General features: G+C 48.5%; 1 pseudogene across 1 annotated transcript; it reads left to right on the top strand.

Moving 5' to 3' along the window:
• Positions 1-2,091: 2,091 nt before the first annotated feature.
• Positions 2,092-26,983, top strand: LOC147880447 (uncharacterized; annotated as a pseudogene). The gene is made up of 6 exons (XR_015540555.1): positions 2,092-3,645; positions 3,765-6,806; positions 6,932-7,414; positions 25,870-26,053; positions 26,233-26,315; positions 26,430-26,983. The product of XR_015540555.1 is annotated as an uncharacterized LOC147880447 (transcript).
• The last annotated feature ends 254 nt before the right edge of the window (positions 26,984-27,237 follow it).

Genomic DNA, 27,237 nt, shown 5'->3' with positions numbered 1-27,237 from the left:
GGTGCTACATCCAATTGGATTGGGACGAGGATGGACATGGCCATTCCAACTAATTGGAGGAGCTTGTAGGTAGGATGGAGAACTTGCAAAGACCCCGGTGTTGATAGTGCCACCCATCGCTCCTCGAACCATCCTTGTTGTGCCCATGCGTATGGGGTGCAAGGACTCCTCTTGGGAGGACATCTCCACATTGGTGTCACCCTTGGTGCTAGGGACGTACTCGTCCTCTCCATCACAAGAGTCGTAGTACTCATTCGGATCCTGGAATGATGGAGTGGAGCTCCTCATTGATGTACCTGCGAAGAAAGAAGAGAGATGTGTCAATAGCTTCCTTCGAGCTGTGCAAAGGAAGACCGCATGCAAGAGCTTTGTTCAAGTTCTTCGGAAGGAAGAGCACATGCAATGAAAGAACGTCATGTAGCTACCAAAAGTGAAGATGGCGAACATGATGGTGTTCAGTGCTAGAAGGCCTCATGCTACATGAGTGAACGAGGACAAGATGGAGAGATCGAGTGCTGGAAGACCTCTTGGAAGGCCTCACGTAGGTTGCCGAAGATGGAGTAGTTTATGGTTGGAGAGTTGGAACCCGTCTCGCACTACAGAAGCCCTTATGTGAGCTAGGAGGAGGCGAAGTGTAGCTCGAAGTGTAGCTTGAACCATTGGATGGCTGTGTAGCTTGTACCCTCCAGACAGGGAGGAATGAGCAGAAGGCAGAGTATAAAGGTGGGAGATATGCAAGCTGGGAGGAGGCGAAGTGTGAGCAAACACTTTGGAGGGTTACGTAGCTTGCATCTTCCAGAAGGAGGGAATGAGTAGAAGGCAGGAGAATGTCTTTCCCCACCACCAGGCCATTTGCCTTTGTTGTCCATGCATTGACTCTCAGTTGCATGGCGCTGGCCCTGGTAGTGTGTGGCTCATGGTGGCTTGACTGGCGACGGTCACGTCCACGGGCAAAAATCGGCACGTCTACTTGCATTGTCAGACAGAGGTGCGAGGGGTTGCCGGTGGTGGAGGATGCTACTGACAATGACGATGCAGATAGTGTGCCTATGGGGACGCTCCCCCAACTATGAGACCCACCTATGACGCCGATCTTGCGGGTGGTTGTCTCCAAGTTGTACACATGCTTCTACAGGCGTGTATGTTTTAAATAGTTTAGCAACAATTGAAATGTTAACATCGTGTGACAAGATTTTTTTCAATATTTGTTAATTATGCAATGTATGTGATGCTCATGTTCTTTGATGTCTATATTATAAGGTTTGGTGAGAAGAAGCTTAACATTTGAAACAAAGGAAGGACCCAGACCCATGTCTTGTAAAGATTGAATTAAGAAATCCCATTCCAATCTATCATAAGCCTTATCAAAGTCAACCTTAAGAAAGCATATATCCTGTCTAGTTTCTTTAGCATACTCACACCCTTTCCAAATGTTAAATATGGCTTTAAGTAGGTAACATCCTTTAATGAACCCCTTTTGTTCAGAGAGAATCCACTTTTTCATCTTACTTTGTAATCTAAGAGCAAGAGCTTTTGCAAAAATCTTGTAACTGCAGTTTAGCATTGTTAAAGGTCTAAAGTTTTTAGGCTCATGCTTGGGGCCCTCTTTTGGGATCTGATCGTGTGCCTTGTAAGCAACTTGTTTAGATGATTGCGAGGATGTCGCCATTGTGAAAGAAAGCATACTGGCTCGTGATGATCCACCCCATTTTAAATTTGCAGACTTTGCACAATCGGACCGTCTATTCATACCTTGTTTAAGGCATTTGCGCATTATTAACAGATCACCCCTATGAGAATCTACTTAGAAATGCTTTGCTAGTATTTCGTCAAGTCATGTCTCTCAGGACGGAGGATTTGAAATTTGTGTTATTCGTGAATAGGACCTATGTAAACAAGGCCTAAAGGAAAGGACACGGGCACGCCCTTTCCGAGGACCGTGAATTTTGCGTTTAGGTCAATTTTATTGTGTAGAGCTAATGCCACTGATTACACAAAAACAGACACGGATGCTCCAGATTCTGCATCTTCGCATTCAAAAACGCTCACGAATCAGGTACTCCCATTCGTTTTGATTTCCTCCGGCTTGCTCCAGTGCTCCATTTCTGTAGACCTTTTCTGTTTTTGTTGGGATTGTCGGTGTTTTTTCTGTTGTTGTCGTTGTTGGAATGCTGAGGCTGGCCGCTTCTCTTTGTTGGGTTCTTGGTCATGTGGCTGGTTTTGCAAGCAGCATCCCAAGAGTCCAATCCTTTTAGCAGAGTAGAATCATGCGGATTTGGGCGACTATCTTTTGGAAATTTGGAGTTGTTTTGGGTGGAGCAACTTGTTTGGGAAATCGGATTTTTAGCTTTGGAGTGCAAATTTGCGGATAGCAACGGAAGGACAATGTCGATCACAGGGCGATCGCGCGTCGAATTGCGGAGATGGTGAAGAAGGCAATGATGCTCATCTCATCCTAACTCTGTCATGGACGCTTGGGTTGTGACCCAGCCAGATTTTGAACTTGCCCAAGAGGAGAATTCAGTACCTCTGAATTTAGCGCTCAAGTAGATGCAAGGCGGCACGGGATATGGAGGGCACTGGTGGAAGCCTGAGAGTGCTTTCTAGATCTTCTCCGTTGTCATCCTCTTCTTCAACTGCTTCCACACCATCTCCGGCTTCTTCTTCTGTTCCCTTGTCATCTTCTTCCCTTCCCTACACATCAGCGTCTTCCTCTTTCACCTTCCCCCCTCCCCCCTCTCACACAGCTTCTCCTTCCCCTTCCTACCCTCCCCCTTGCCCTCCTTTGCCGTCTCTTAACCTTCTCAATTCTTCAGTCCCTGCCAGGTCCTTCCCAAGCAATAATCTGATTCACCCCGGTGGAAAAATTACCATTCTGACCTCTTCTGCATCTTCCTTGCATTCCTCTGTTGCTAGCTCATCTTTATCTAGTATCCAATCAAATGTTCCTGCCGATGTCTCGTATTCAACAGCTTCTGGACAAGGACATCCGGCGTTAGCAGCAGGAGAAGCACCCTCTCTTGCCTCCCCTGGTAACGGGGTGGTGGTGGTGGGGGCAATTGGCAGAGCAGAAGAAGATGTTTCTCAGCTCTTAAACCGCCTACTTGATGCTCAAGTGTTTGGTTCTAGGGTTGAACTGTCTCAGGAGAACAATGTCTTTGTTGAGAAAACATGGACAGGATCTGGAGAGGCTGCGAAGCAAGTGGGTGAGTTTACTGATTTTCTTCAGCAATTTGAACTTTAAATGATGGGCACAACCATTCTCACACCAGACTAAATTTGGCAGGAAAAACTGAGGATGAGCAACCTGATGAGATTACGAAGGTTCAATACCCACATTCAATGGATGGATCACATAGCAATTTGCTTAATCATACCGTGGAAGGGAAAGGTAGTAGGCAACCAGATATGAGTTCAGATGAATTCCACAATCACACAAGTTTGAAGGATAGTAAAAGATTGGACTGGATGAGAAGTCGGTTGAGTTATCATTATGATGAAGGCAAAGGTGTGGTATACGTGCAATTTGCATGGGGCTCACTTCCGACAAAGTTACTGAATGAGGACAGCGGAATGGAAGGGTTGTCTTCTTTAATGGAAAAATCAGAAGGAACCAGCTTGCGGGGTCTTCTCTTCATGTTTTCTGTAAGGTTTTTGCACGTCCAAACATCTGATCACCCATAACTGGATTTCCATCATGTATTAAGGATATCACATCCGTACATTATCTAAAGTTATATGTTGTTTGTGGTTTCAAATTACAGGTCTGCCATGTGATCCTGCTGGTTCAAGAAGCTGCACGTGTTGACACACATTTGTTGCGGACCTTGCGTATTTTGCAAAATGCAAAGCATCTATTTGCTCCATTTGTGAGAACACAGGTACTTCCAGGCCTACAACCATCCGCAATGGGGAGGGGTTCTGCTGTCAGGCCTTTGCCTCGCTCAACAGGTCATTCCCCTGGGAGAAGTGGGGCTGCTGGAAGAAATGCATCTACCATAGCTCTTATGTCTGGCTCAGCCCCCTCGTTGTTTCCTGGGCAGTGCACGCCTGTGTTGCTCTTTGTTTTCCTCGAAGATTTTGCTGATGCATCAGTAAATGCCCTTCATGTCAGTGCCCATAACGACGATATCACAGACCCCAGTGGCTCTAATATCTCATACGGAGGATCCACTTCTCAATCTGTAGGGCCAATAGTCAATTCAAGACAGAGCGCACAAGTAAAGGGCTCAAACCCCGTGGTGGTCCTGGCAAGATCGTCCAACAAAGCAGAGGGAGGACTACGGAAGAAGCTGCACTCGTCTTTGGAGGCTCAAATTCGCTTTCTAGTAAAGAGATGTAAAATCTTAGCAGGTCCTGGAGATATTGGACCAGGTGCAGGCTCAGGCATGGGGCCAAGGGGGCCAGGCAGTAGCATGGGTTCTGTTTTGAGCACTTCGGTTGGATCTGTACTTTTTGTGCTGGATACTACGCGAGTGGCCTGTCTTGTGGACAAGGGTCCAAATCTCAAGGGGGATGCTTTGGAGGCTGCAATGGGAGTCATGAATGATATGTTGAAGGGAAAGGAGGTGGCAGACAATGCCCTCATGGACTTAAAAGGACATGCTTCAGAAGATATTCAAGCTATACGAGATTTTCTTTGGAAACAAGCAGAGATTTTAAGGGGCCGTGGAGGAGTATTAACCAATTCTACTGGTGGTTCTATGGGAGTTGGAATGGTTGCAGCAGCAGCTGCTGCAGCCGCTGCTTCAGCTGCTGCTGGAGCTTTTGGAGGATCAGGTGGAGCATTAAAATCTTTAGGTAACCCACCGGAGCTTCCTAGCATGTCAAACTGGCTATCAGCTTGTCAGATTTTGGTCGAGGCACTGGTTGCTGGAGAAGGCCAACCGATAGTAGATGTCAAGAAAGTTTTAGCTGTAAGGGTTGCTCAAAGTTCTCGAAGTTCACGGAAAGGGACGTCAGATCTGCCCAATCTTTCCACTCAAGGTAAGGATGCCTTGGGGACAACATTGGGGTCGTTAGAATGTGGCATGGGATTGGACATGAAGTTTTCTGAAGAATGGTGCAAGCGAATGCTTCCATCAGCACTTGCTGTGTACAAGAGAAATTTACCTCCATGTTATCCGACTCCTTTTCATCAGTCTCATCTTGAGAAAGCCTTACGTGCTTTTCAGGCAATGGTGAGGGGCCCTGCAGTTGTATTGTATAGAGACAAGCTGAAAGAGGAATGTGAGGCTGTGTGGAAGTCTGGAAGGCAACTCTGTGATGCTGTAAGCCTTACTGGCAAGCCTTGCATTCACAAGGTCCATGATGTCTTGCATGGTTCTTCAGTTAAGAGGTCAGAAGTCAAGGTTCACAAGAATGTGGATGTGAAAGATACCAGCAATGATATCAACGTGAAGCCACATTCAAGTGGCATGGTTTTTCTTCACGCTTGTGCTTGTGGAAGATTAAGGAAGCTAAGAGATGATCCATTTAATTATGAGAATGCAAACGTGACATTTTTTCAGTTCCCCAACTGTGAGAACCTCTTACCCTCACTTAAGATTCCTGACTGTGAGGGTAATAAGCCTTTGGGTGGGTCAGCATGGAGCTTGGTACGATTAGGTGGTGCAAACTATTATCAACCTTCGACAGGTTTGCGTCAAAGTGGATTTTGTCTCAATAACAACTTTCTCTCAACCTGGACTATTTCATTTGTCTCTGGTTGTATTGCACGGGTAACCCATAATCATCCTGTTCCTGCACTTCACCCTGAGCAGCAGCAGTGTTTAACCAGAGTCTCACGTCCACAAATAGGAACGATGAGCTTTTTGGATGCATTGGGACAAGGGAAGGTAAATCCTCCTAGTGGAATTGAGCCTCATGCTCGTTCGCAAGCAAGGCTGTTGCCAGTTGAGACAAAATTCACATCAGTGGAGAAAGCACAAGCGGTTGAGGGGAAGCAAGTTTCTGTAAAGGGATATAGTCTGGTGTCTGATGAAAGAGGGCTATTTGCAAATGTGGCAGCAAGAAATAGCTATGATGGTGATATGGCTTTTCCTCCCCTCCAACAGAAACAGATCCATCCACCTGGTTCTGTCTCAGTAAAAAACATACGACAAGCTGGGGGAAAGGAAAAGAAAGATGTCACACATTCAGGACAAGCAGAGCCTTGCATTTTAAGTAAAGTTGAGCAGATGGTTTCAAAGGTGGAACATAGTGTACAGGATGGTGAACATATCCCCATGCAGAATGGAGAGAGAGTCAGAATTGCTACACCGCTGACGATGAGCAGTGTGTCTCTTTTCACCAATACATATGAAAAATTGCAGGAAGCTGGAACATTGGGTGTTGAACACTCGACTGTTTATCTTGGATTTGAGCACGAATGCCCGCATGGCCATCGCTTTCTGCTTTCTGCCAAACAAATAGAAGCCTTGGGCTCAACAACAATACGAAATGGGGAAGATTCATCTAAAAGTATGCACAAATCCAAGGTTTTGGTGGCCAACTCTAAAGCTCTGAAGCATCAACATAAGGCTTTCCAGGATATGGAGCATGGAGCAGCTCTGGACATCGCTTCTATTCCAGGTGCAGAAAGCTCTTTGAAGACATCTGCTAACACTATGGCTGCAAGCTTGAAAGTTCCTGATAGAATTCACTGTAAAGTTCTGGATGATGGTTCTGGGGAGGGCTACTCTCTGCTCAACATGAATCTACCTATATACATGGCCTGTCCATATTGTAGAAAGACATTGCACCAAAGCAAAAAGAGTGCTGTGTCCTTTGCAGGGAACATTTCTCAGTTACAGCGAATATTCCTGGTAAGCCTGTATGTCTAATCTCTGCAAGTAAAAGAGGAAAACAATGCTTATTTTCCTGTAGCCAAAAAGAAATTAAACACAAATGTCTAAACATTTAATTTCTTTTGTTACAATGGCTTTTTCAGGTCACACCGCCACTCCCTTTACTAATAGCCACATGCCCAACAGTCCAATTTGATAAGTCCTGTGTTCCTGAGATAGGAAACCAAAGAGGAACTTGCAGCAATGAGTTTACCTTAGGTTCCAGTGTTGTGCTTCCTCCAGAGAGCTTTGTGGTCTTTCGACTGCCTTTTGTATATTATGTAGAACTTGATGATGGCTCCAGATATCCTCTCAAGTGCAAAACAGTTCAGCCTGAAAATACGGCATGCCTCTTGAGAAGCAGCACTTTTAGAATCGTCTCAAATAACGGAAGTGCTCCAGACGTGTGATTGCTGAAATTAAGTTCTTTTGCTGATGGCAATTGATACTCGTCAGGTGTCTTTTTGAGGTCAAAGCAAGCAATAACACCACTTTCAGGATACTTTTCAGTGGGGTGGCAACTATGCAGAATTATGCCAAGCACGTGTGATCTCACAGGTCATCAGTTCTCCAGTGTGCCTTCCAAGGTAATACTTCAGTACCTTGCTCTACTCTCATTTCATGGGTATGCAGATAAGAGTGTGACAACCAGTGTATTTTCAACTTACCTTGTGTCTGGATACTTCATACAAGCATAAACAACTCTTACATAGGAAGACAACTTTTCACCTTTCTTTCTTCTGTTTCATTCAGGACATCTAATCTCCAAAGAAGCTCTTCATGTAGCATGCGAGTTGTCCTCTCTTGTGAAGAGCTACACTTCTCATGAGTCCATACTCTGGACAGACATGAGCACTGAGAGCTTATCCAAGTGTAATTGCATAAAGAGCCATGTCTCATTGGATACGATTCGAGCCCTCCGGAGAGGTCACATGGTTAGTCATGTGTAGTGTCATGACCTTGACAACCATTTGACCTGGGATGATGTCTAGTCATGTGTAGAGCCAATACCTCTGTCGATTATTCATGGATGCCTCATAAGCTGTCTGTGACGGCGATTCGTAACTGTTACTGTAATTATTGTGAAAGTCATGTCTTAGCACAGGTCTGGAAGGGGAAGCAGTCATTGACATAGATGTGCTGGCTTTCAAGGCCCCCTTTTTGTCAACACAACTTGTCTTGCATCTGCATCCTTGAACTTGACAATTAGTGTGCTCCCTTCTTTCATTGTTTCCCACTTGCCATAGGCTCAGGCATACAGATACATACATATATCATAGCTAGGGCGTTTGAGACTCAAAGTCTCACCCATGGAGTCAATTTTCAGTCTCAGCTTCTTTCTCTACAGCTTATTGACAGAGACCAGTGTTGGGTCATATCACAATGGTCAAAGAGATTCGGGATCAGTTGGCTTGGGTCGGCACCAAGCTGGATTCAGTAGTTACCAGTAATCTACCCCTCGTACTTACTAAGGTTTTGTCACGATTCTCACTCTTGGTGAGAGAACCTTTGTCAGGATTCTCACTCTTGGTGAGAGGAGTAAACCGCTCGAGGAAGTGCTTAGTGAGTTCCTTGTTGATTCAAGAAGGGATAAGGCAGAAATTGTATGAAGAGGGGGATGAAACTGGACTGGTGGCCGAAGGGAAGAACAAGCTCTCTCAAAGAAGAAGACCAAGGGTGGAAAGTCGGCACATCCTCCAATATTCCTGGAATCCTGGGCTTGCAAACAAACACAGAGAAGCAACCATAGAGGCAACATAGATGGTTGTAGGCTAGCTCACCACCCAACCATGATTTCTGCGAGGAAAGACTCTAGAATTGGGATGTCCCCTCTAAGTGCTGCTGGCACATCTCCAAACCAGATCCCATCTAGCTTGGTGTCCCATGCCATGAGGTGGTTCCCAAGGGCCTTGGATTATCCAGACCAGCAAAGAAGAGCCAAGCTTGCTCTAACTTGCACACTAAAAACTGCACCCTTGGGCTCCTTATTTAGGCTCGAGCCCAGTGCAGCTAAAAGTAGCGAAAACCCTAATTTGAACCCTAATTTACCCGATAATTGCTTGCCAAGCCCCAAGCGTCCCCAAGCTTCTTGAGCTTGTCCTGTGCACCTAAAGCACACGTCAGATATGGTCCATGCACATGGCATACTCCCCCTCCTCTAAGAACTCACTCCTGAGTCCATAAGAAAGTCCGGAAACTCTCTTTGAAGGTTAGTCAATGTCTTCCATGTAGAATCCTCCTCAACATGATCCTTCCACTTTATCTTGTATTTAGTGATCGCCCTATTTTTGACTTGACGTTCATGAAATCCAAGAATACGTTTAGGTTCATGTGGCACAAAGGTTAAATCTTCAACATCTATAAGTTCTTCGGGAGTACTCAGCAAGCTATGCTACAACTAATTGTGCAAGTGAACAATTAAGTCTGCTCCTGCGAGCCCTCCTCCCCCTCGCCGTAGCCTCTATCTCCCTACCTCCCTTCCGCCTCACCTTACGCCCTCGCCTTGCGCCCCTCGCCCCTCGCCCTTGCCTTGCGCCCCTCGCCCTCGCCTTGCGCCCCTCGCCTTGCACCCCTCGCCCCTCGCCACCACGCCCTCGCCTCCGCCACCACGCCCTCCGCCCCTCGCTACCACGCCCTCTGCCCTCGCCTTCGACCTCCGCCCTTCCCCTCGCCACGCTCTTGCCCCGCCCTCGCCTTCACCCTTCGCCCTCACCTTCGCCTCGCCATTGCCTCCGCCTTCGCCCTCGTCTTCGCCCTCGCCTTGCCCCCGCCTTCGCCCTCGCCCTCGCCACGTCCTCGCCTCGCCCCCCCGCCCTATACCCGTCGCCTTGCTTCACCTTGCCATCGCCTCCTCTTCTTCCGCCCCGCCCCGCCTCGCCTCGCCTTATCCTCCTCCGTCACACCCAGGCTCCATCCCTCGTCTAACTCCCCCCCTTTTTTGGTGGCAGCCTCTTCCTCATCGGAGTTCTCGCAGTTTGTCTTGGCGGTATGGCGGCTCCCTGCCCGGAACCGGAGGCCCAGCCGGACCCTCCCTCTCCAGAAGCCTACCACGTGATCTTGACAGAGCAACAGTCGTCTCGGGTACAACAGGTTGCCAATGACTTTGCCCACACTTTAGTCTATGGCAGAGTCATTGGACACTCTTCCTCTAGACCAGCCATCAGGGATTGGCTTCAATCCACTCTTATGCTAGAGGACAACCACATCGAGGAGGTGGCCCTTATGAGAAGGGGCATCTTCTGGCTTAAACTCTCCACTGCGAAAGCTGCGAGCAACCTGATTGCTGGTTCCCCCACATCTGTGGATGAAAAGATCATCATGATAGTCCCTTGGTACCGAGGATTCAGCGCGGCGGACTTTGATGCTCGTTTCCGCATACCTCGCCACCCAGTGACGCTAGTTTTTCCAAGCCTTGCTGCTGAGTTGCGGCTGATAGTCAGGGACCTGGGTTCCCACTTTGGCTGGGTGATGCATGACACTTTCGTCGACGCGGTTGCTGCGGCAGGAGCTCCCAGAGTCCGTGTGGCTGTGGCAGATCCTGCGTCGCTCCCTGCAGTGATTGAGATCGTGACAGATGTTGGCAGCATTACTCAGAGCATGGTAGTCACAGGACAGCCAGGCCAGTGCCTGAGGTGTCATGGCTTTGGGCACCTGGCTGCTGCTTGTCCGCGCTTCTCCAGCTCCTCTCGGCCCCCCCTGCCCCCCCCCCCCCGCGCAGCCCCCTCCCCCTCCCTCCGGGCAGCCACGTCAGGAAGAGCAGAGGCAGCCGGAGTCCGGTCCAAAGGTGGCTGGTGGTTGGACCGAGGTCAGAAGAAAAAGAGGAAAGAATAAGAAGACTTCTGACAAAGGCAAAGAGGCAGAGGTTACCCAGCCTGCAGCAGCGCCTCAGAGACCTGATAGGCAGTCGCCCCAGGGTCCTGGGAGAGCTTCTTCTTCGTCTGTAGCCCGCCCTCCGCAGCCTCAGGTCCCCCTCTCTTCCGATCCCCAGCTCCCTTCCACCCAGCCCCAGCCCCTACCCCAGCCGCAGTCCCCTTCTTCCGACCCGCAACATCAATCCCCGCCTCTTCCTCTTCAGCCCCCGCCTCTTCCTCTTCAGCCCCCGCCTCTTCCTCTTCAGCCCCAGTCCCAGCCCCAGCCCCATCCCTCCTCCCCTGCCCCTCTCAGCTCTTCCGCAGTGTCAGCTTCATCGGTGGTTTCTCAGCCGCGTGCAGCCCCCACTCCCCCACCTCCGCCCCCCCCGCTAGTCGCTTCCGTGGAGTCTGTGTCGCCTACCCCTCAGCCTCCTTCCCCTTCCTCACCCCAGGCAGGGCACCCCGAGACTGCACCACCCCTGGAGCAGTCTTCCTTGTCTGCTAGCCCGGCCCCCTCAGTTGCAGATTCTGGCGGGCCTCAGCTCCAGGAGAGAGAGCTTCCTCGCGACTTCTACAGGTCCGGTCCCTAGGATTATTTGGATGTGGCCGACCTCGGGACCTTCCCAGCTTGCCTCGACATCAGTATCTTCCTGCTCCGTAAAGGGGCGAATGGGAAGATTGCAGCCTTGGCCCCGAGGGACGGCCCCAGCTTTGCTTTCACTTTTCTCAGCGACGGCACCGAGATTTGGACAGACGACTCGGTCTGAGAGGCTCTCAGAGAGCAGACGTTCGCTCAGATTTGCTCCTGGATAGGCCCGTCGGGTGGACAGCTTCTCGAGACTCAGTGGTCCGAGGGTGACGTGCGCTTGCGGTGGTGATGCGCCGCCAAGCGTTTCAGATTGATTGTGATCCTCAGGCCCCCTCTATCGTGGCCCCTCCCCCAGGATGTCAGAGCCTGGACTCCTCAGAAACTTCGCGCCTTCTACGGGATGACTACCTCAGAGATCTCAAGTTGGCTCGAGAAAGTGTTTGTCCATGGCACCAAAGGCCTCACGCCTTTGCTAAAAGTTTTGAAGAACGGGCAGGATGACCCCGCCTCCCCCTCCAAACCCTCACAGAAGCGTCAGCGCCTTCATTCCGAAATACCAGCCTCTTCATCGACCTCAGCCGCGAGCAGACAGTTGTTCGCAGCCTCATCATGAGCTTACACCTTGTCTCCTGGAACGTGAACGGTTTCATTCTTCTGGCACCCGTGGTCCTAGGAAGCTCATCTTGAGACAGGAACTTCAACCAGCAGTGATTGGTCGCTTGGATATACTCCTGCTCCAAGAGCATAAGCTTTCAGTGGCTCATACCCGTAGCTGCGGGAAGATCCTCCCTGGACGCTCTCACACTTATTGGGAGCCCTCGATCGGTGCACAGGGGAGGAGTGGCGGTGTCTGCACTTCCGTTTGCAAGTCGTTTGCCCAGGGAGTTTTTGGCCATGGTACGTTGATCCCAGGCCGTGCACTTTGGGTTGGCCTAGAGTTGGAGGGCTCAAAAATAGGAATCCTCAACATCTATGCACCCACAGACCTCCGACGCAGAGCGACCTTCTGGAGGACACTCACAGAAATTCTCCTAGACATGGATTCGTGGATTGTTGGAGGTGACTTCAACAATCTGGAGACTTTGGAGGACCAGCAGGGCAGAGGACCAGAGTTTACAGGTATAGCTCAGGCAGAGCAGTCCGCCTGGGACTCCTTTCTCTTCGCGACAGGAGGTAGGGACAGCTGGAGAGACCCGTCCTTCCGCCGATGGCACGGGAGCTTGGACTTCTCGTGGGGCTTCCGCAGGGAAGGGGGTAGACTCCTGGAGAGACTGGACAGATTTTATGTCAATGATTGGGCCATCAGCAGAGGTGGTCAGGTGGGTGTAGTGCCAGGGACTATGCTCTCCGACCACGCGCCAGTGCTCTTATCACTAGACTCGGCAGCTCAGTCCCTTCCCCCTCGGTCGTGCAGGATCCCTGATTCCATCTTCTCTAGGGAGGAGGTGCGCAGTAGTATCGGTAGCCTTTGGGACAGAGATTGGGGCGAGTGCGTGGATATGGTAGAGTCGGTGGCGCAGGCTCTGCAGGAGTCCAGCCAGATTTGCCAGCTCGCAGTCCTTCAGGTTCGCCAGGAGTGGTGGGGCAGAGAGAGAGCTCTTCGTAGGAACCTCGCCTCCATTCAGCGACTCCAGCAGGCAGCTCCGAGTTCGGAGGAGCTTCGGATCCAGGCCCTTCGAGCCAGAGCCCTTCTTGAGGAGACTCTCCAGCGTCGCTCAGAGTTTTCTTATCACGCCTCCCTCTCCTATTGGGCTCGGAAGGGCGACCGGATGAGCAGAGAGTTCTTCAGGACGCATGGCCAGAGGGCAGCAGGTGACCAGCTCCGGAGTCTTAGGACAGCGGAGGGGCACATCATTACCGACCAGGAAGAGGTCTTGGGGTTGGCTACTGACTTCTACAGGACTCTTTTCCAGCAGGAGCAGCTTGCCCCCCGTACTAGACGTTCCCGCGAGGAGGTGTGGAGGCACATTCCGGCCCTTGTTCAGCTCAGCATGCAGACGATGCTGATGGCACCGTTCACCAATGTTGAGATGCAGGAGGCCTTGATGGCCATCGATGGGCAGAAATGCCCTGGCGATGATGGGCTTTCTCGCGCTTTCTTCACCTCTTTCTGGGATCAGATCCATCAGCCCCTCCTAGCAGCCCTCCAGAGGATTTTTAGCAGCGGACATATGCCAGAGAGCCTCTCTTTGGGATTGATTTGCCTCATCCCGAAGGGAGGAGATCGACATGAGATCCGTCAGTGGCGCCCGATCACTCTCCTCACCACTGCCTATAAAATCCTTGCCAAGATGATCAGCGCTAGAGTTCGGCCACTACTTCCTGACCTCATTCATGACACTCATACAAGCTTTGTCCAGGATCGCAGTATCCTGGATAATGTCTTCACCTTCTCAGAGGCGACGGAGTGGGCTCAGCACAGCGGGTCGCACTTAGCCATCCTACTTCTCGACTTTGAGAAGGCCTACGATCGAGTGGACTGGTCCTTCCTGGAGGGTACTTTGGAGAGACTTGGATTCCCAGTAGGATGGATTCAGGGTATCTCAGCGTTATACAGGACAGCTTCCAGCAGGGTCATCATCGGCGGCAGGATGGGAGAGCGATTTCGATTGGAGAGATATGTGCATCAGGGTTGCCCCCTCGCTCCTTACCTGTTTCTCTTCTTCGCCGAGGCGATGACATATTATCTTCGGGCGAGGTCGACAGGGATTCGGGGTGTTCGCCTTTCCATCAGGGAGGACACGGAGCTCCTGGACTCGGAGTATGCAGATGACACAGCGCTGTATGTTCAGGATGATGAGATGATGCTGGAGAGGGTGAGGCTGGCCTTAGAGGTCTTCTGCTCGGCAGCCGGTGCGAAAATCAACTGGAACAGATCAATTGGTTTTCTCACAAACCCTGGGGCATGCTCACAGTGGGGGAGGTTTTTGGGTTTCAGATGGATCCCGCGGGGGCAGACTACTAGATATCTCGGCTTTCAGGTCGGCCTGGACATCACGCCAGCTCAGCAGTTTCTCCCGATGCTAGATTCCATACGACGGAAGCTGGCTTTCTGGAGCACTGCCAAGCTCTCTCTTGCAGGTCGTGCTCTTGTAGTCAACCAGGTTCTCCTGGCCATGGCCTGGTATGTGGCCTCTTGTTGGTGCTTCTCGAGATCCTGCGTGGCACAGCTCAAGAGGATGGTCCGGAATTTCTTGTGGTCTGGGGGGGATGGTCTCAGAGATACCAGAGCCAGGGTAGCCTGGCAGACAGTCATTCTTCCGCAGGCTGAGGGTGGCTTGGGGGTCATAGATCCTGAGCTTCAGAGTCAGGCCCTGCTGGGCAAGTTAGTTATCCGCGGTTTGACCCCGGGGGGCAAACGTGGAAGATGTTACTTCAGCAGGGGATCAGTTCTTGCGTCCCGCGTCGAGGTGGAGAGTGGCTACCGTCCCTCCGGTGGATCTTCACCTTTGCACTGCTTACTCACCCCCGCTTCCCGCTCATTCGTAGCCTTCTCACGGTTTGGAGGCGACTCTGTCTCAGTCTCCTCCCGTCCCCTCCTAGCAGTCAGGAGGAGATCGACCGCCAGCCGCTTATCTGGAACGATCAGGTCAAAGATACCTTGGGCCTTCAGCTGGGGGAGAGGTCACATATCTCGTGGGACGGCTGGATGCGGGGGCCAACCCGATCCCTTCGAGCTTGGAGGGACACTTACAGACATTTGGAGACCGTTGCTCTAACAGCCGCAGCCGGAGGTGTCCGTGGAGCTCAGGCGAGACGCACAGAGATAGATGGAGCGATTTCTGTCGGTTGGTTGGTTCCATCCGAGATTCAGATCCTCATGCCTGGTGATGCCCGTTGGCTTGGACAGTTCACCCCCCGTGGCATCCCACTGGTGGTTGCAGGCTGGCTGGACGACACCTTTGTATCCTTCTTCGCGGTTTTGGGGGACGGCCGACTCAGGAGAGAGGGTGTGCTCATCGACCCCCTTCTCTCGTGGCAGAGGGTTCGTGTCGTAGGCCTCGTGGGGAAGGTTTGGCGGATCGATCCTAGTATAGAGCAGGATCAGTTGCAGTTATGGCGCCTCTGGCTTTGGGAGGGGCGGGCCCTGTCAGAGCTTGATTGGGACCCAGGTGAGTGGAGATGGCCAGAGGTTGTGGCAGGCCAGGGGCCGACCCCTTTCTTCGCTTATAGCACGAAATTGGGCAGGAGAGTTCTCGGGAGGATGCAGAGCCGACCGCCCAGCTAGCGGCCCAGCTGGTATGCTCAGGGTATCTCCAGGCTATTTTTGCAGGCCTTCTGGAAAGCCTTGTGGGAGAGCTGGCGGCCGCGGAAGATTTCCTACTTCCTTTGGCTACTCGCCCACAAGGGTCTTCTAGTGGGGAGCTAGTTGCGGTAGATTGGTCAGGATGGACTTTGTCAGGTTTGTCATGAGGACGAGGAGACACCAAAGCACTGCCTGTGGAGCTGCACTCGCGCCCAGGACGTGTGGAGGTGGGCCTTCGGGATCCTTACTCGCGCAGCACTGGAGTTAGGTTTGATCACCTGGGGCGCGTTCTGCTGGTGCAGCACCACACCTGGCTATCATCAGTTGTTCGAGGCAGGCCCGTAGGACCCCATGTTCCTTATCACACAGGGGACTTGGGGGCTGCTTGAGGGCATCCCGCAGCGGCAGAGGTGGACACAGGATCTCAGGAGAGGCAGCCAGTCTGGGAGATTATTAGCAGCATCGTCGGATGGCACATTTGGACCTCGCGCTACGCGCAGATCCTCGGTGGTACCTCTCTCGCGACTGCCCAGGTCATGGCCGACATCTGGAGTGAGATTATCCACACACTCAGAGGCCAGTGGGACCAGATCCAGGGGGATTCCCGGGCTGGCCGGGAGTAGCGGAGACGTTTCCTCCGAGATTGGGATACGCAGGGCCTCTTCTTCGAGCATACTTCTCAGGGCCTTTAGTGGCGCTATTCACCGCCTCTCTGGCTGTTTATTCACACCCGCCTGATCCCTCCGTGAGAGAGAGCTTTTTGTTTCCACTTAGGACTGCGTCCGATTTGTGAACGCAGCCCCGTCAGCTGCAAAACTGACCCCATGTATCTTGTTTTTTCGAAGTAATATAATCAGCACTGTTTTTTCGGCCAAAAAAAAAAAAAAAAAAAGAGTTCTTGAGGAGTTACAACCGATTCTCAGCATCCAATACTTCTTTTGGTGTATTGACGTGAAAATCTGGGCGAACTCTTACATTAAGAGGCGATTCCAGTTTATATGCAACTTGTCCAATCCTTATTTTAATCCAAAATGGAGCACAAAATTTAAGGGATAACTTCCCCAATAAGGACTGAAATGACTATCAGTCGCGCAAAGTCGTCTCAAGGATTGAAATAGATCAGAGGATATCTCTTTAAATGGCATAGCATTTACCATCTTAATTTGACTAAGGGCATCTGCTACGCTATTTAAGGAACTCCTCTGATATCTTATTTAAATTCAAAATCTTGCATTAACTCTGCCCATCTAGCCTTTCTCTCTGCAAATCTGTCCTGTCACACACATACTTGATTGACTGATGATTAGTCACAATACAACAAATCTAGAACCATATCGATAGTGTCTCCAAACTTGAAGGGCATACATCATTGCCTAAAGTTCATTTTCTAGTGTTGGCCAACGATAGTGAGTATCATCGAGCATTTTACTCTCGAAAGCAAGTGGGTCTACCCTCTTGGAATAGCACATCCCTAATGGTCACTCGCATCGGCCTCCAAAACATAAGGCCGGGTAGGATCAGGCAGCGCTAGAAGTGGTGCTTCCTTGACACATGAACTCTCATTTCTAGTGATAGGCTGGTTTGGATCGACGGGCATGACCTTTCAGTATGTTGGTCAAAGGGACCGTGATTTTAGAATAAATGACGTACTGATTTCCTTTAAAAGACAGTAAACTTTAGGAAAGAACGAAGTTGTTTCACAGTTTGAGGCATCGGCCAATCCAAAGCCTTTTGAGTACGATCTAGATCAATGCTAACACCTTCCCGAGAAATCTTGTGTTCTAGTAAATGATCCCTTTCATAAAGAAGTCACTCTTGGCATACAATTGATCCTATCATAGTAAAACTAAGACAATCCGAAGGTGATTGAGGTGGTCCTCTAATGTCGTGCTGTAAACCAAGATATCATCCAAGAACACCACAACAAACTTGCCCAAATAATCTTGGAACAAGTCATTCATCATTTATTGGAAGGTTGCGGGAGTGTTGGTCAAACCAAAAGGTAACTCGAGAAATTCGTAATAGCCGTACCTAGTCCGAAAGGCTGCCCTTTCGATATATTTAACATAAATGTGAATGTGGTGATAACTAGCGCGCAAATCAATCTTAGTGAAATACCTCGGTGGTTCACATCAGCCATGATAATCTCGTAGGAATTGTGGATCTCCCAAACAGCTGGTGGTTGTATTTGTTACCTAAGACAGCAAACCGGAATTTAGCTGGAGAGAGAGAACAGCTACGTCAGATAGAGGCTTGGTGCTGATAATAATCGGGTGGATTGATAGAAATGGCAAATCATAGGAGAGTTACAGAAAGAGAAGCTGGCTATGATGGCAAAATCTGAGAGAAGGATGCTTGGCACTAAGAAGCGAGAAGCTGTACAGTGAAGAGACCTACCTGCCTGGTACACTAGTTTGCTGGTTCGCAATTGACATAGATTGTGTGGGTGCTCTAGACAAGGATGGGCAGGTTGCTGGCATAAGCTTTTGCCTCCCAAAAAGCTTCCAAAAGCTTCTGATTTTTTGTTGGAAAGCGTAGCCTTCCAAAAAAAATAATGATTCTTAAGCCATCCAAGGCCAAAACAGAGGCTCCCGCTTTTGACAATTAAAGCGTCCAAAAGCATCTTCCAAAATGCAAGGCCAGCTACTTGCGCCACTTTTTGGCTCCTCTCCTTGATGCGCCATCTCACATTGGTCTCTTGTACCCATCAAACCATCTATCCTTGTTCTTCATAGCAATTCACAGCACCAGGTGGTGCCCAAGGGCCTTGAATCATATACTGGGTCTTGGGCTAATCTTGCTCTAACTTGCACATTGAAAACCAACCTCCTGGGCTCCTTATATAGACTCAAGCCTAATTTGGACCCTATCCATTTGTGCCCTTGCAACTCTGTTGGGGTAAAGGCACATTGCCAACCCTTAGTTAAAGAATTAAAGATAGGACACCTATGACTGTCTTAAGACAGTCATAGGGTAAACCTAATCCTAATAAAACTTAAGTGAGTTTGTGGTGTGGCTCACTCATCACTTCACACCCGCACTATTGTGTCACTACCACTCTCTCTTGCTCACTTCCTCTCCTCTCTTCCTCCCTCTCAACTGGTATCAGAGCCTCCCCTCCCAAGCTTCCTCTCCCTAGCCTACTACCCTCTCTGTACGGACGTACGGACAGCGCCGTACGACCGTACGTCGTCCGTACAGTCGTACGGACGGACTGCCACAGCAGCAGCGGCGGCGCAGTTAGCAGGGCGGCGACACAGGGCGTTGCATTTCGAAGGGCAGCTACAGGGCGGTGCAGTTCAGGGCGCAGGCGGCGCATTTTGCAGCTAGGGCGGCGCTTTTGCGTAGGGCGGCGCATTTTGCAGATAGCTGCAGCTCGTGGTATCCAGCACTGCTAGGTCTTTGAGAAGAGCGTGGGCGTCGCCAGCCTGCTGCTGTACAGCAGCTACACAGTAGCCAGGGCGGAGCTGCATCAGGCAGCTACACAGCACAGCAGCCAGCGAATCTGCAGCGTCGTGCAGCCGTACGGACGACAGTCGTACGGATTGCCGTACAGTCGTACGGATTTCCGTACAGCTGTACGGACGACGCCGCCACACCCACAGGAAGTTACACAGATTTTTTTTTTTCGATCTGTGTGCAGCAGGGAGGTACATATTCTTGGGATCTGTGTCCAAAGATTTTTTTTTGGGGGGAAGTGTACTTGCTGCAAGGACAGAAGTACAGCAGGACAGCCGGAGCTTCTATGCTTTTACTGAGTGAAATTCTCAGTTTTGGGTGAACTTATCAAAGGGCTTTTGCCTAGATGTGTTTGCAGTCTATGCCTTGAGGCAGTGTGTAGCCAGGGAGCACACATTTGCTTTATTTCCGCAGTGCATTTGGTGACATTTGTTGCAGGTCACATTCTTTGTACACACTCTGAAAATCTCAGTTGAGCCACGCTTGGTCAGGGCGCATCGAGTTTACTCGGTCCCTAACTGCCCATCGTTGACAGTGCTCAAAAGATTTTCTTCTGGGTGTTTGTACGTTGTGAGTTGTGTTGTTACTGAGTACACAGAGGCAGTCTATGCATTGCACATTGTCAGGTACAAGAGTCAGAGAGATTTTCATATTGCTTGCTACCTCATTGTTGAGGTGTTCTCCACTTGATTCCGGTGTCAGATCAAGGGGCTTTTGCCCAGACTTTGTTTGATTGCACTTGGGTTACCGACAGAGATCTTCAGATGCATTTTCTCCCCTTGGTATAAGGGTGCTTGCTTGGGATTTATCCCATTTACTGTTGCAGGTTTTGTGACAGGCTGAAGGGTCATTTACTGTTTTTTGGGTGTTTGTCAAGTGATTTCTGCAATTTGAGTCAGTGACATACCTCATCTGAGGTGGGAGAAGTGATCAGTACAGTCAGTAGTGTTTACAGCAGTGTTGGTGGTTTTGTCAGATAAGTATGCACTGTTAAGCTCTTGTTGAGCAGCAGCAGCAGTCTGAAATCACTGTTTTTATGCCTTTTTTGAGCTCAGAACAGTTTGTCAGAAGGTACAGTATTTGCAGGGACATTTACTGTTTTGCTACAGATTTTACTGACAGTAAAAACAGCACCTTTGAGAGTGCTTCTGGCTCTTGAATAGAGCAGGCTTTTTCTGAGAAATCAGAACTTTTTTATTCAGTCTTTTTACTTCCAGGGAGTCAGGTACTTTCCTCATCTGATATGGCATCAGGAGGAGGTGATTCTTCAATTCTGAACATAAAGAAACTGGAAGGAGCACATAACTATGCATTATGGGCAGAACAGTGCTTGAATGTTCTTCTGTTAAAGAAGATTGCTAAGCCCATAAGGGTAAAGGGTGTCAAGCCATCTGATATGGCAGCTGATGATTGGGACGAGCTTGATCTGTCTGCGAGGGCAGCTATCATGCTCACTATTTCAGACACTCTTGTGTTCAATGTACAGGCTGAAAAGACCTCTTATGGTCTATGGCAAAGACTAGAAGAACTGTATGCCCAAAAGAGCTCAGCCAGTAAGGTTTATTGGCTGAAGAAGCTGGTCGATCTTCGCATGAAGGAAGGTACAGCTATGACCTCACACTTGAGTGAGTTCAATGCTATCTTTACACAGCTGATTGCACAGGGGTTGAACCTTGATGAGGAGTTCAAGGCTACTTTCTTGTTGTGTACTCTTCCTGAGAGTTGGGACACTTTCAAGACCACCCTGTCAAACTCAAATGCCACTCTTATTTATGCTGATGTAGAGAGCTCTCTCCTTATGGAGGAGATGAGCAGGAAGAATAATGCGGGCAGCAAGTCTTCAAATGCTTTGCAGGTACAGGATAGAGGCAGGACTCAGCAGAAGGGGAGATCTGCTAGTAAGTCCAAATCCCGCAGTCAGTCCCGTGGCAAAAAGGACATTGAATGCTTTTATTGTGGCAAGAAGGGACATGTGAAGTCGAAGTGCTTCAAGTTCATACGGGATCAGAAAGCCAAGAAGGCTGAAATACAAGATGCAGGAAATGCAAGCAAAGGCAAAGGCAAGGCCAAGATAGTTGACTTGGATGCAGTGAATGTTGCAGCAGAGGACAGTGACAGTGACATACATGATGTTTTATGCTCTTCTGCTGTAATAGCACATGCTTTGGTTATTGATGGCCATGACATGCACACCTGGCTCTTGGATTCAGGTGCCTCTTTTCATGTTACACCTCATAGGGAGTGGTTTACTTCCTACACAGGTACTCATGGAGTTGTTCATCTTGGGAACAACTATGCATGTCAGATTGCAGGGATTGGCAGTATACAGATAGTACTTCCTGATGGACAGTCATTTATGCTTGATGGTGTTCGCCATGTGCCGCAAATCAAGAAAAATCTGATTAGCACTGGCTTATTGGATGACAGTGGTTACCACACCACATTTGGAGATTCCAAATGGGTGATTACTGATGGCCATACTGTAGTGGCTGAGGGTTTTAAGAGTGATACCTTGTACCCTCTTTATGTTTCCAGTGTGGGTAATCATGTTGTTGCCATAACCGAGCTGCCAAAGGTTTCATTGTGGCATAGCCGGTTGGGACACATGTCTGTTAAGGGAATGCAAGAACTGTCACGTTTGGGTTATCTGCCGCCTCTCTCTTTTTCAGATTTGCCTACTTGTGATCATTGTATTTTTGGCAAGCATTCTGTGACTCCTCATAAGAGGAGAACTCCCCAGAATAGAGCACCACTTGATCTAGTGCACACTGATTTGTGTGAGATGCCACAGTTATCACTAGGGGGTGCCAAATATTTTATTACTTTCATTGATGATGCCACACGTAAGGTGTGGGTCTATTTCTTGAAGCATAAGGGAGATGCCCTAGATGCTTTCAAGAGATTTGTCGCTCAGGTGGAGAATCGGACAGGTCGTAGGCTGAAATGCCTCAGATCCGATAATGGGGGTGAGTATGTGTCACATGCTTTTGTGCAGTTTTGCCAAGCTAAGGGCATCAAACAGGAACTCACAGCCCCTCATAATGCATCTCAAAATGGTGCAAGTGAGCGGATGAATCGAACTGTTCAGGAGAAGGTTCGATGTATGTTGTCTTATGCTGCATTACCCCATGGCTTTTGGGCAGAAGCCGTGCAAACAGCAATTCACATTATTAACAGGTCACCAAATAAGGCTTTGGAGTTGAAAGTGCCAGAGGAGGTGTGGACTGGCAAGCCACCCTCATACAAGCACTTACGGGTATTTGGCTGCGAGTGCTTTGCTCATGTACGCAAAGATCTCCGCACCAAACTGGATCCAAAGTCTATCAGATGCATCTTTATGGGATATGGTGACGAAGGTGAAATGGGGTACAGGTTATGGGATCCCGTTAAACGGAAGATTATACGCAGCAATGATGTCATCTTTAAAGAAGATAGTGTACACAAGGAACCCGTGCAACCTGTGGAATACAGGAGGGTTATTTATGATGATGTTGGACAGCCAAGAATGCCCATTTATATGCAGCAGCAGCCTGCTGCAGATCACCCTGTTCAAGAGGGTATACAAGCTGGTAATCAGCCAGATGATTTTGCCAATGACGTACCACTGAATATGCCAGCAGATGAAGCTGTAGCACAGCCAGATAGGGTGGTACAGCCACCTGTCATTCATGAAGAACAGGCTGGACAGCAGCCTAATCCGGAACATTTTGTTAGGAGGAGCTCCCGTGCACAACGGCCTCCTGTCAGGTTTGTTCCAGGAGCCAATAATGTGGCTGATTTTATCATGTTGACAGATTGTGGTGAGCCTTCCAGCTTCAAGGAAGCTATGGGAAGAGCAGAGAAAAAGAAGTGGGAGAAAGCCATGCAATCAGAAATGGACTCCCTACTTCAGAATGATACATGGGACTTGGTGCAGTTACCTGCAGGCAGAAAGGTTTTGCCATGCAAGTGGGTTTACAAAGTCAAAGTGGATTCAAATGCTTTACCTCGGTATAAGGCCAGATTGGTTGCCAAGGGATTTAAGCAGGAGAAGGGCATTGATTTTGATGAGATTTTTTCCCCTGTAGTCAAGATGACTACTTTGAGAGCAGTGTTAGCTCTTGTTGCTCATGATGACATGGATTTATGTCAGATGGATGTGAAGACAGCCTTTCTTCACGGAGATCTCCATGATGAAATCTATATGAGTCAGCCAGAGGGATATGCTGTTAAAGGGAAAGAGCAGCTTGTATGTAAGCTCAAAAGGAGCTTGTATGGACTCAAGCAGGCACCAAGAGAATGGTACAAGAAGTTTGATGCCTTCATGCAGTCCCAAGGGTATCTTCGGTGTGAGACCGATCATTGCTTATACACCAAACGGGCAAAGGATGGCAGTTTGATGCTACTCATTCTATATGTGGATGACATGCTTATTGCCAGTAAATCTCAGCATGAGATTAGTGCTTTGAAGACACAACTGCATAAGTCTTTTGACATGAAAGACTTGGGTGATGCAAATCATATTCTTGGCATGCGTATTACTCGTGACAGGTCCAAGGGACTTTTGTTTCTGTCACAGAAAGAGTATATTGACAAAGTACTGCAGAGGTTTAAAATGGAGGGGGGGAAGTCCATTAGTACCCCGTTGCCTCCACATTTAAAACTCAGCAGTAAGGACAGCCCCAGATCAAATGATGATAAGGCTGAAATGGCCAAGGTTCCGTATGCATCTGCAGTTGGATCTTTGATGTATGCCATGGTTGCCACTCGTCCGGATATTGCTTTTGCGGTGGGAGTCATCAGCAGGTATATGGCAAATCCAGGCAAGCGGCATTGGGAAGCAGTGAAAGGTGTTTTGAGGTATCTCAAAGGTACCAAAGACTTGTGCATATGCTATGGTAGGAAGGATGCATTGGTGCATGGTTTTACAGATTCAGACTATGCAGGGAATGCAGATAACCGGAAATCTACTACCGGTTATATTTTCACATTTGCAGGAGGTGCTATATCATGGGTGTCTCGGTTGCAGAAATGCGTTGCACTGTCAACTACTGAAGCTGAATATGTTGCAGCCACTGAGGCTTGCAAGGAAGCAATCTGGCTTACTCGGCTGGTGGGAGATTTGGGCATTACAGGAGATATGCCAGTTTTGCATTGTGATAGTCAGAGTGCTATCATGTTGGCAAAGAATCCGGTCTTTCATCAGAAGACCAAGCACATAGAAGTGAAATATCATTTCATCAGGGAGGTACTGGAAGACAAGCGTCTTGAGCTTGTGAAAGTACATACTGATGATAATCCTGCAGATTTGCTCACTAAGAGCTTGCCTACAGAGAGGTTTGCACATTGCCGCCACATCATGGGATTAGGATGAGACCATTCTTACTTTATGGTCTTGTATACAGTAACTGTATATTGCTGTAATTTTTATTCTTTTCTCCCCTTTAGGCACATTGGCCTTTAGGTGGGAGGTTGTTGGGGTAAAGGCACATTGCCAACCCTTAGTTAAAGAATTAAAGATAGGACACCTATGACTGTCTTAAGACAGTCATAGGGTAAACCTAATCCTAATAAAACTTAAGTGAGTTTGTGGTGTGGCTCACTCATCACTTCACACCCGCACTATTGTGTCACTACCACTCTCTCTTGCTCACTTCCTCTCCTCTCTTCCTCCCTCTCAAACTCAACCCGAGAATCGCTTGCCTAGCCCTAAGCCTCCCTAGGGTTCTTGAGCTAGTCTTGTGTGTCTAAAGCACACGCCACATATTGTCCATGCACATGACAAAGCCCAGAAGAGATTCACTTGAAACATTGGTCATAAGAACAACAAGAAGTAGGTGAATTGCTTCTACTATTAGAAGCTTGGGCATTATTCCAAGGAAGCAGTAAGTTAAACTTCGGCAAAGCTAAAGGAAGAGTAAATGAACTTCGCAGAGGTCTGTCAGGTGGCACATGTATCTACCTTGGAGAATCCATGGTACATTGATACTAGATGAACTCGCCAACATCCTACCCTTCGCTCACATTGGTCAATATTCAGACAGCTACTATACACACCTTGATGGCCATTTGGGTGAGCATGCAGGGTCTCCTTGGACGGCTTTTGCCAAGAGAACTGTTTTTCTTAGGGAGTGGAGTGTCTCGATGTATTCCTGCATTGAGCTTCTCTTCTGGGTTTTGTTCATACTTAATAGAAGCCTTTTTCATGAAAAAAAAGGTGCCCTTAAGAGTAAGAGAGGGGAGGCGGGTGGCACTGTATAGTTCCTTCCAAATTTCCTCATTTGTAACCCCTCTAATCTCCTCATTTCCCCCCACATGGCTATCACCAAGCCCATTTTATCTCCTTCATTACATTATTTTTTATGAGAAAGATCTGGGTGCATCTAAGCGTGTGCTCCAAGAAGGTACAGTGTTTCAGAAAAATAAGGAAACTCAAAATGTTTGTCAGTCAGTCTTAGTGGAGCTTTGCTGCGTTGCTTGGTAGGTATCCCTGACTGTTGTGGACCTATGTCTGCTACCCTCTGGAGCAGAGAAGCTACTCGAATAGAGCGAGGTCTATCTAAGTCAAATGCTGGGATAGTATTTATAGCTTTAAATAAATTGGGTCACCTAGTTATGTTCATATCGATGGTGAGCAAACCTTTGCTTAGTATGGGGGTCCTCTGGAGCTCTGACTATAGTCTATTCCTTACCAGAGCTTTTGGGTAGAACACCATAATTTCAGTCGTAAGGTAGATTGTGCAGGTCCCTTATGGAAGCATTTAGTTAAAACTTAATATTTATGGTTAACATTAATGCATAAGCATTTACTGCTTCATGGAAAGGTGTGCAGGCTTCCAAATTGTTTTGAGAAGGTGTGCAGGTGGCTTTCTCTTAAATAGAAAGTCTTTATATTCTGACAAGTCTATCTTTGTGCAGGGAGGAAAACGAATTATGAACACATTATTGAAGGTTCTATTGGTTGGTTTCAATTTTGAAGCTCACCTTCAGATAGTGCTACATGGTTTAGTTTGCCCATTGCACTCTGTGTCGGCCAGTTGACCCTACTTTTCTCCTCGTATATTCCATGAGCTATTGTGATATCTTATGACTGAAAACCAACGTAAGTTTGCTGTCTTCAAGGATGGAGAGTTTTTTAATGGTTTTTGTGAATCTGAACTGCTCTGAAAAGATAGGTTCATTCTTGGATCTGAAGAGCCGTGACACATGTTTCTATATCTGTCCGATTGTTTTAATGCTGTGCATATTATTTTGTTGTGATCAAAGGTATTTTGGATGCAGCTTGAGAGGAGGCAGATCTTTTCATTCTGCAGGAAGCCAATGAAGGAATGTAGCTGTGTTATTACTTGCAAAGTTCTGGACGAGTGAGTTGGAATATGTTTCAAGCTCTTTGTAAAATGTTGATAGGATGGCTTTGCCTCTTTAGTCAGGCTGGAGCTGTTGGTTGAGAGATTTTTGGTTTTTGGTGCAGTCACCAGTGACTCATTGGCTCTGGGCACTTGGCATGGCATTCTCATAAGGTGGAAGAAAAGAGGGAAATTGGAAGAATCTGGGTATGAGTCTCACTTTTTTAGGCTATCTTGGCCTTGGAAAGATGCATTTCTATGTGAAGATGTGCATCATCCTGGTAGGTGGAACCAGGGCTGTGTATAATTTGGAGCAATTTCAACCACATTAGACAAGGATGATAGACTAGGTGGAACCTGGGCTTTTGTGTAATTCGAGTCTTGACAGATTCTGACCATAGTAGTGATGAGGAGGCAGGTATGCAGATGGCTGACGGTTTCCTCATCTGTATCCAATGTATAACAAGTGCCTGCTATTGCTGTGTTGTGAATGCTTGCAAATTTCAACAGGAGTTTTTGTCTCCCTATTAAACACATTGGTGGTAGTGATTTGTGTGGTTTTGGGAAGCAGTGAAGACATGAATAGGATAACGCCGTTGACATGGCAAAACTTTCACTAGCTAATGAGTACAAGCTAACCCACATCCAATTCTTGCAACTTCAGAATTTAACAACTGAGCATTGGGTAAGCCAAATTGAGTGATTTAAGGTGTTTATTTTTGCACTCCCCCTTTACCGTTCACTATAGCAGGGTAAATCTAGGGGGACATCGACCCACCGTTGTCTTGTGGATGCTATCAGTCTCCATCTCTTTGACTCGGCTTCAGTTCATCTTATTTTTCTTTGGCTTAGTCATGCATCGCTTGCGTGCTTATTACACGGAGTCACATCTGCCGATTGCTTAACCTTATGAACCCCTTACAAAGGATGTCCATAGTGA

Source organism: Dipteris shenzhenensis, chromosome 32 (assembly GCF_047967505.1).
Source record: "Dipteris shenzhenensis isolate YYH24624 ecotype China chromosome 32, Dip_SZ_1.0, whole genome shotgun sequence".
Taxonomy (NCBI): domain Eukaryota; kingdom Viridiplantae; phylum Streptophyta; class Polypodiopsida; order Gleicheniales; family Dipteridaceae; genus Dipteris; species Dipteris shenzhenensis.
Note: the sequence above shows the minus strand (reverse complement) of the source record. Positions and strands in the feature narration are given on the sequence as shown.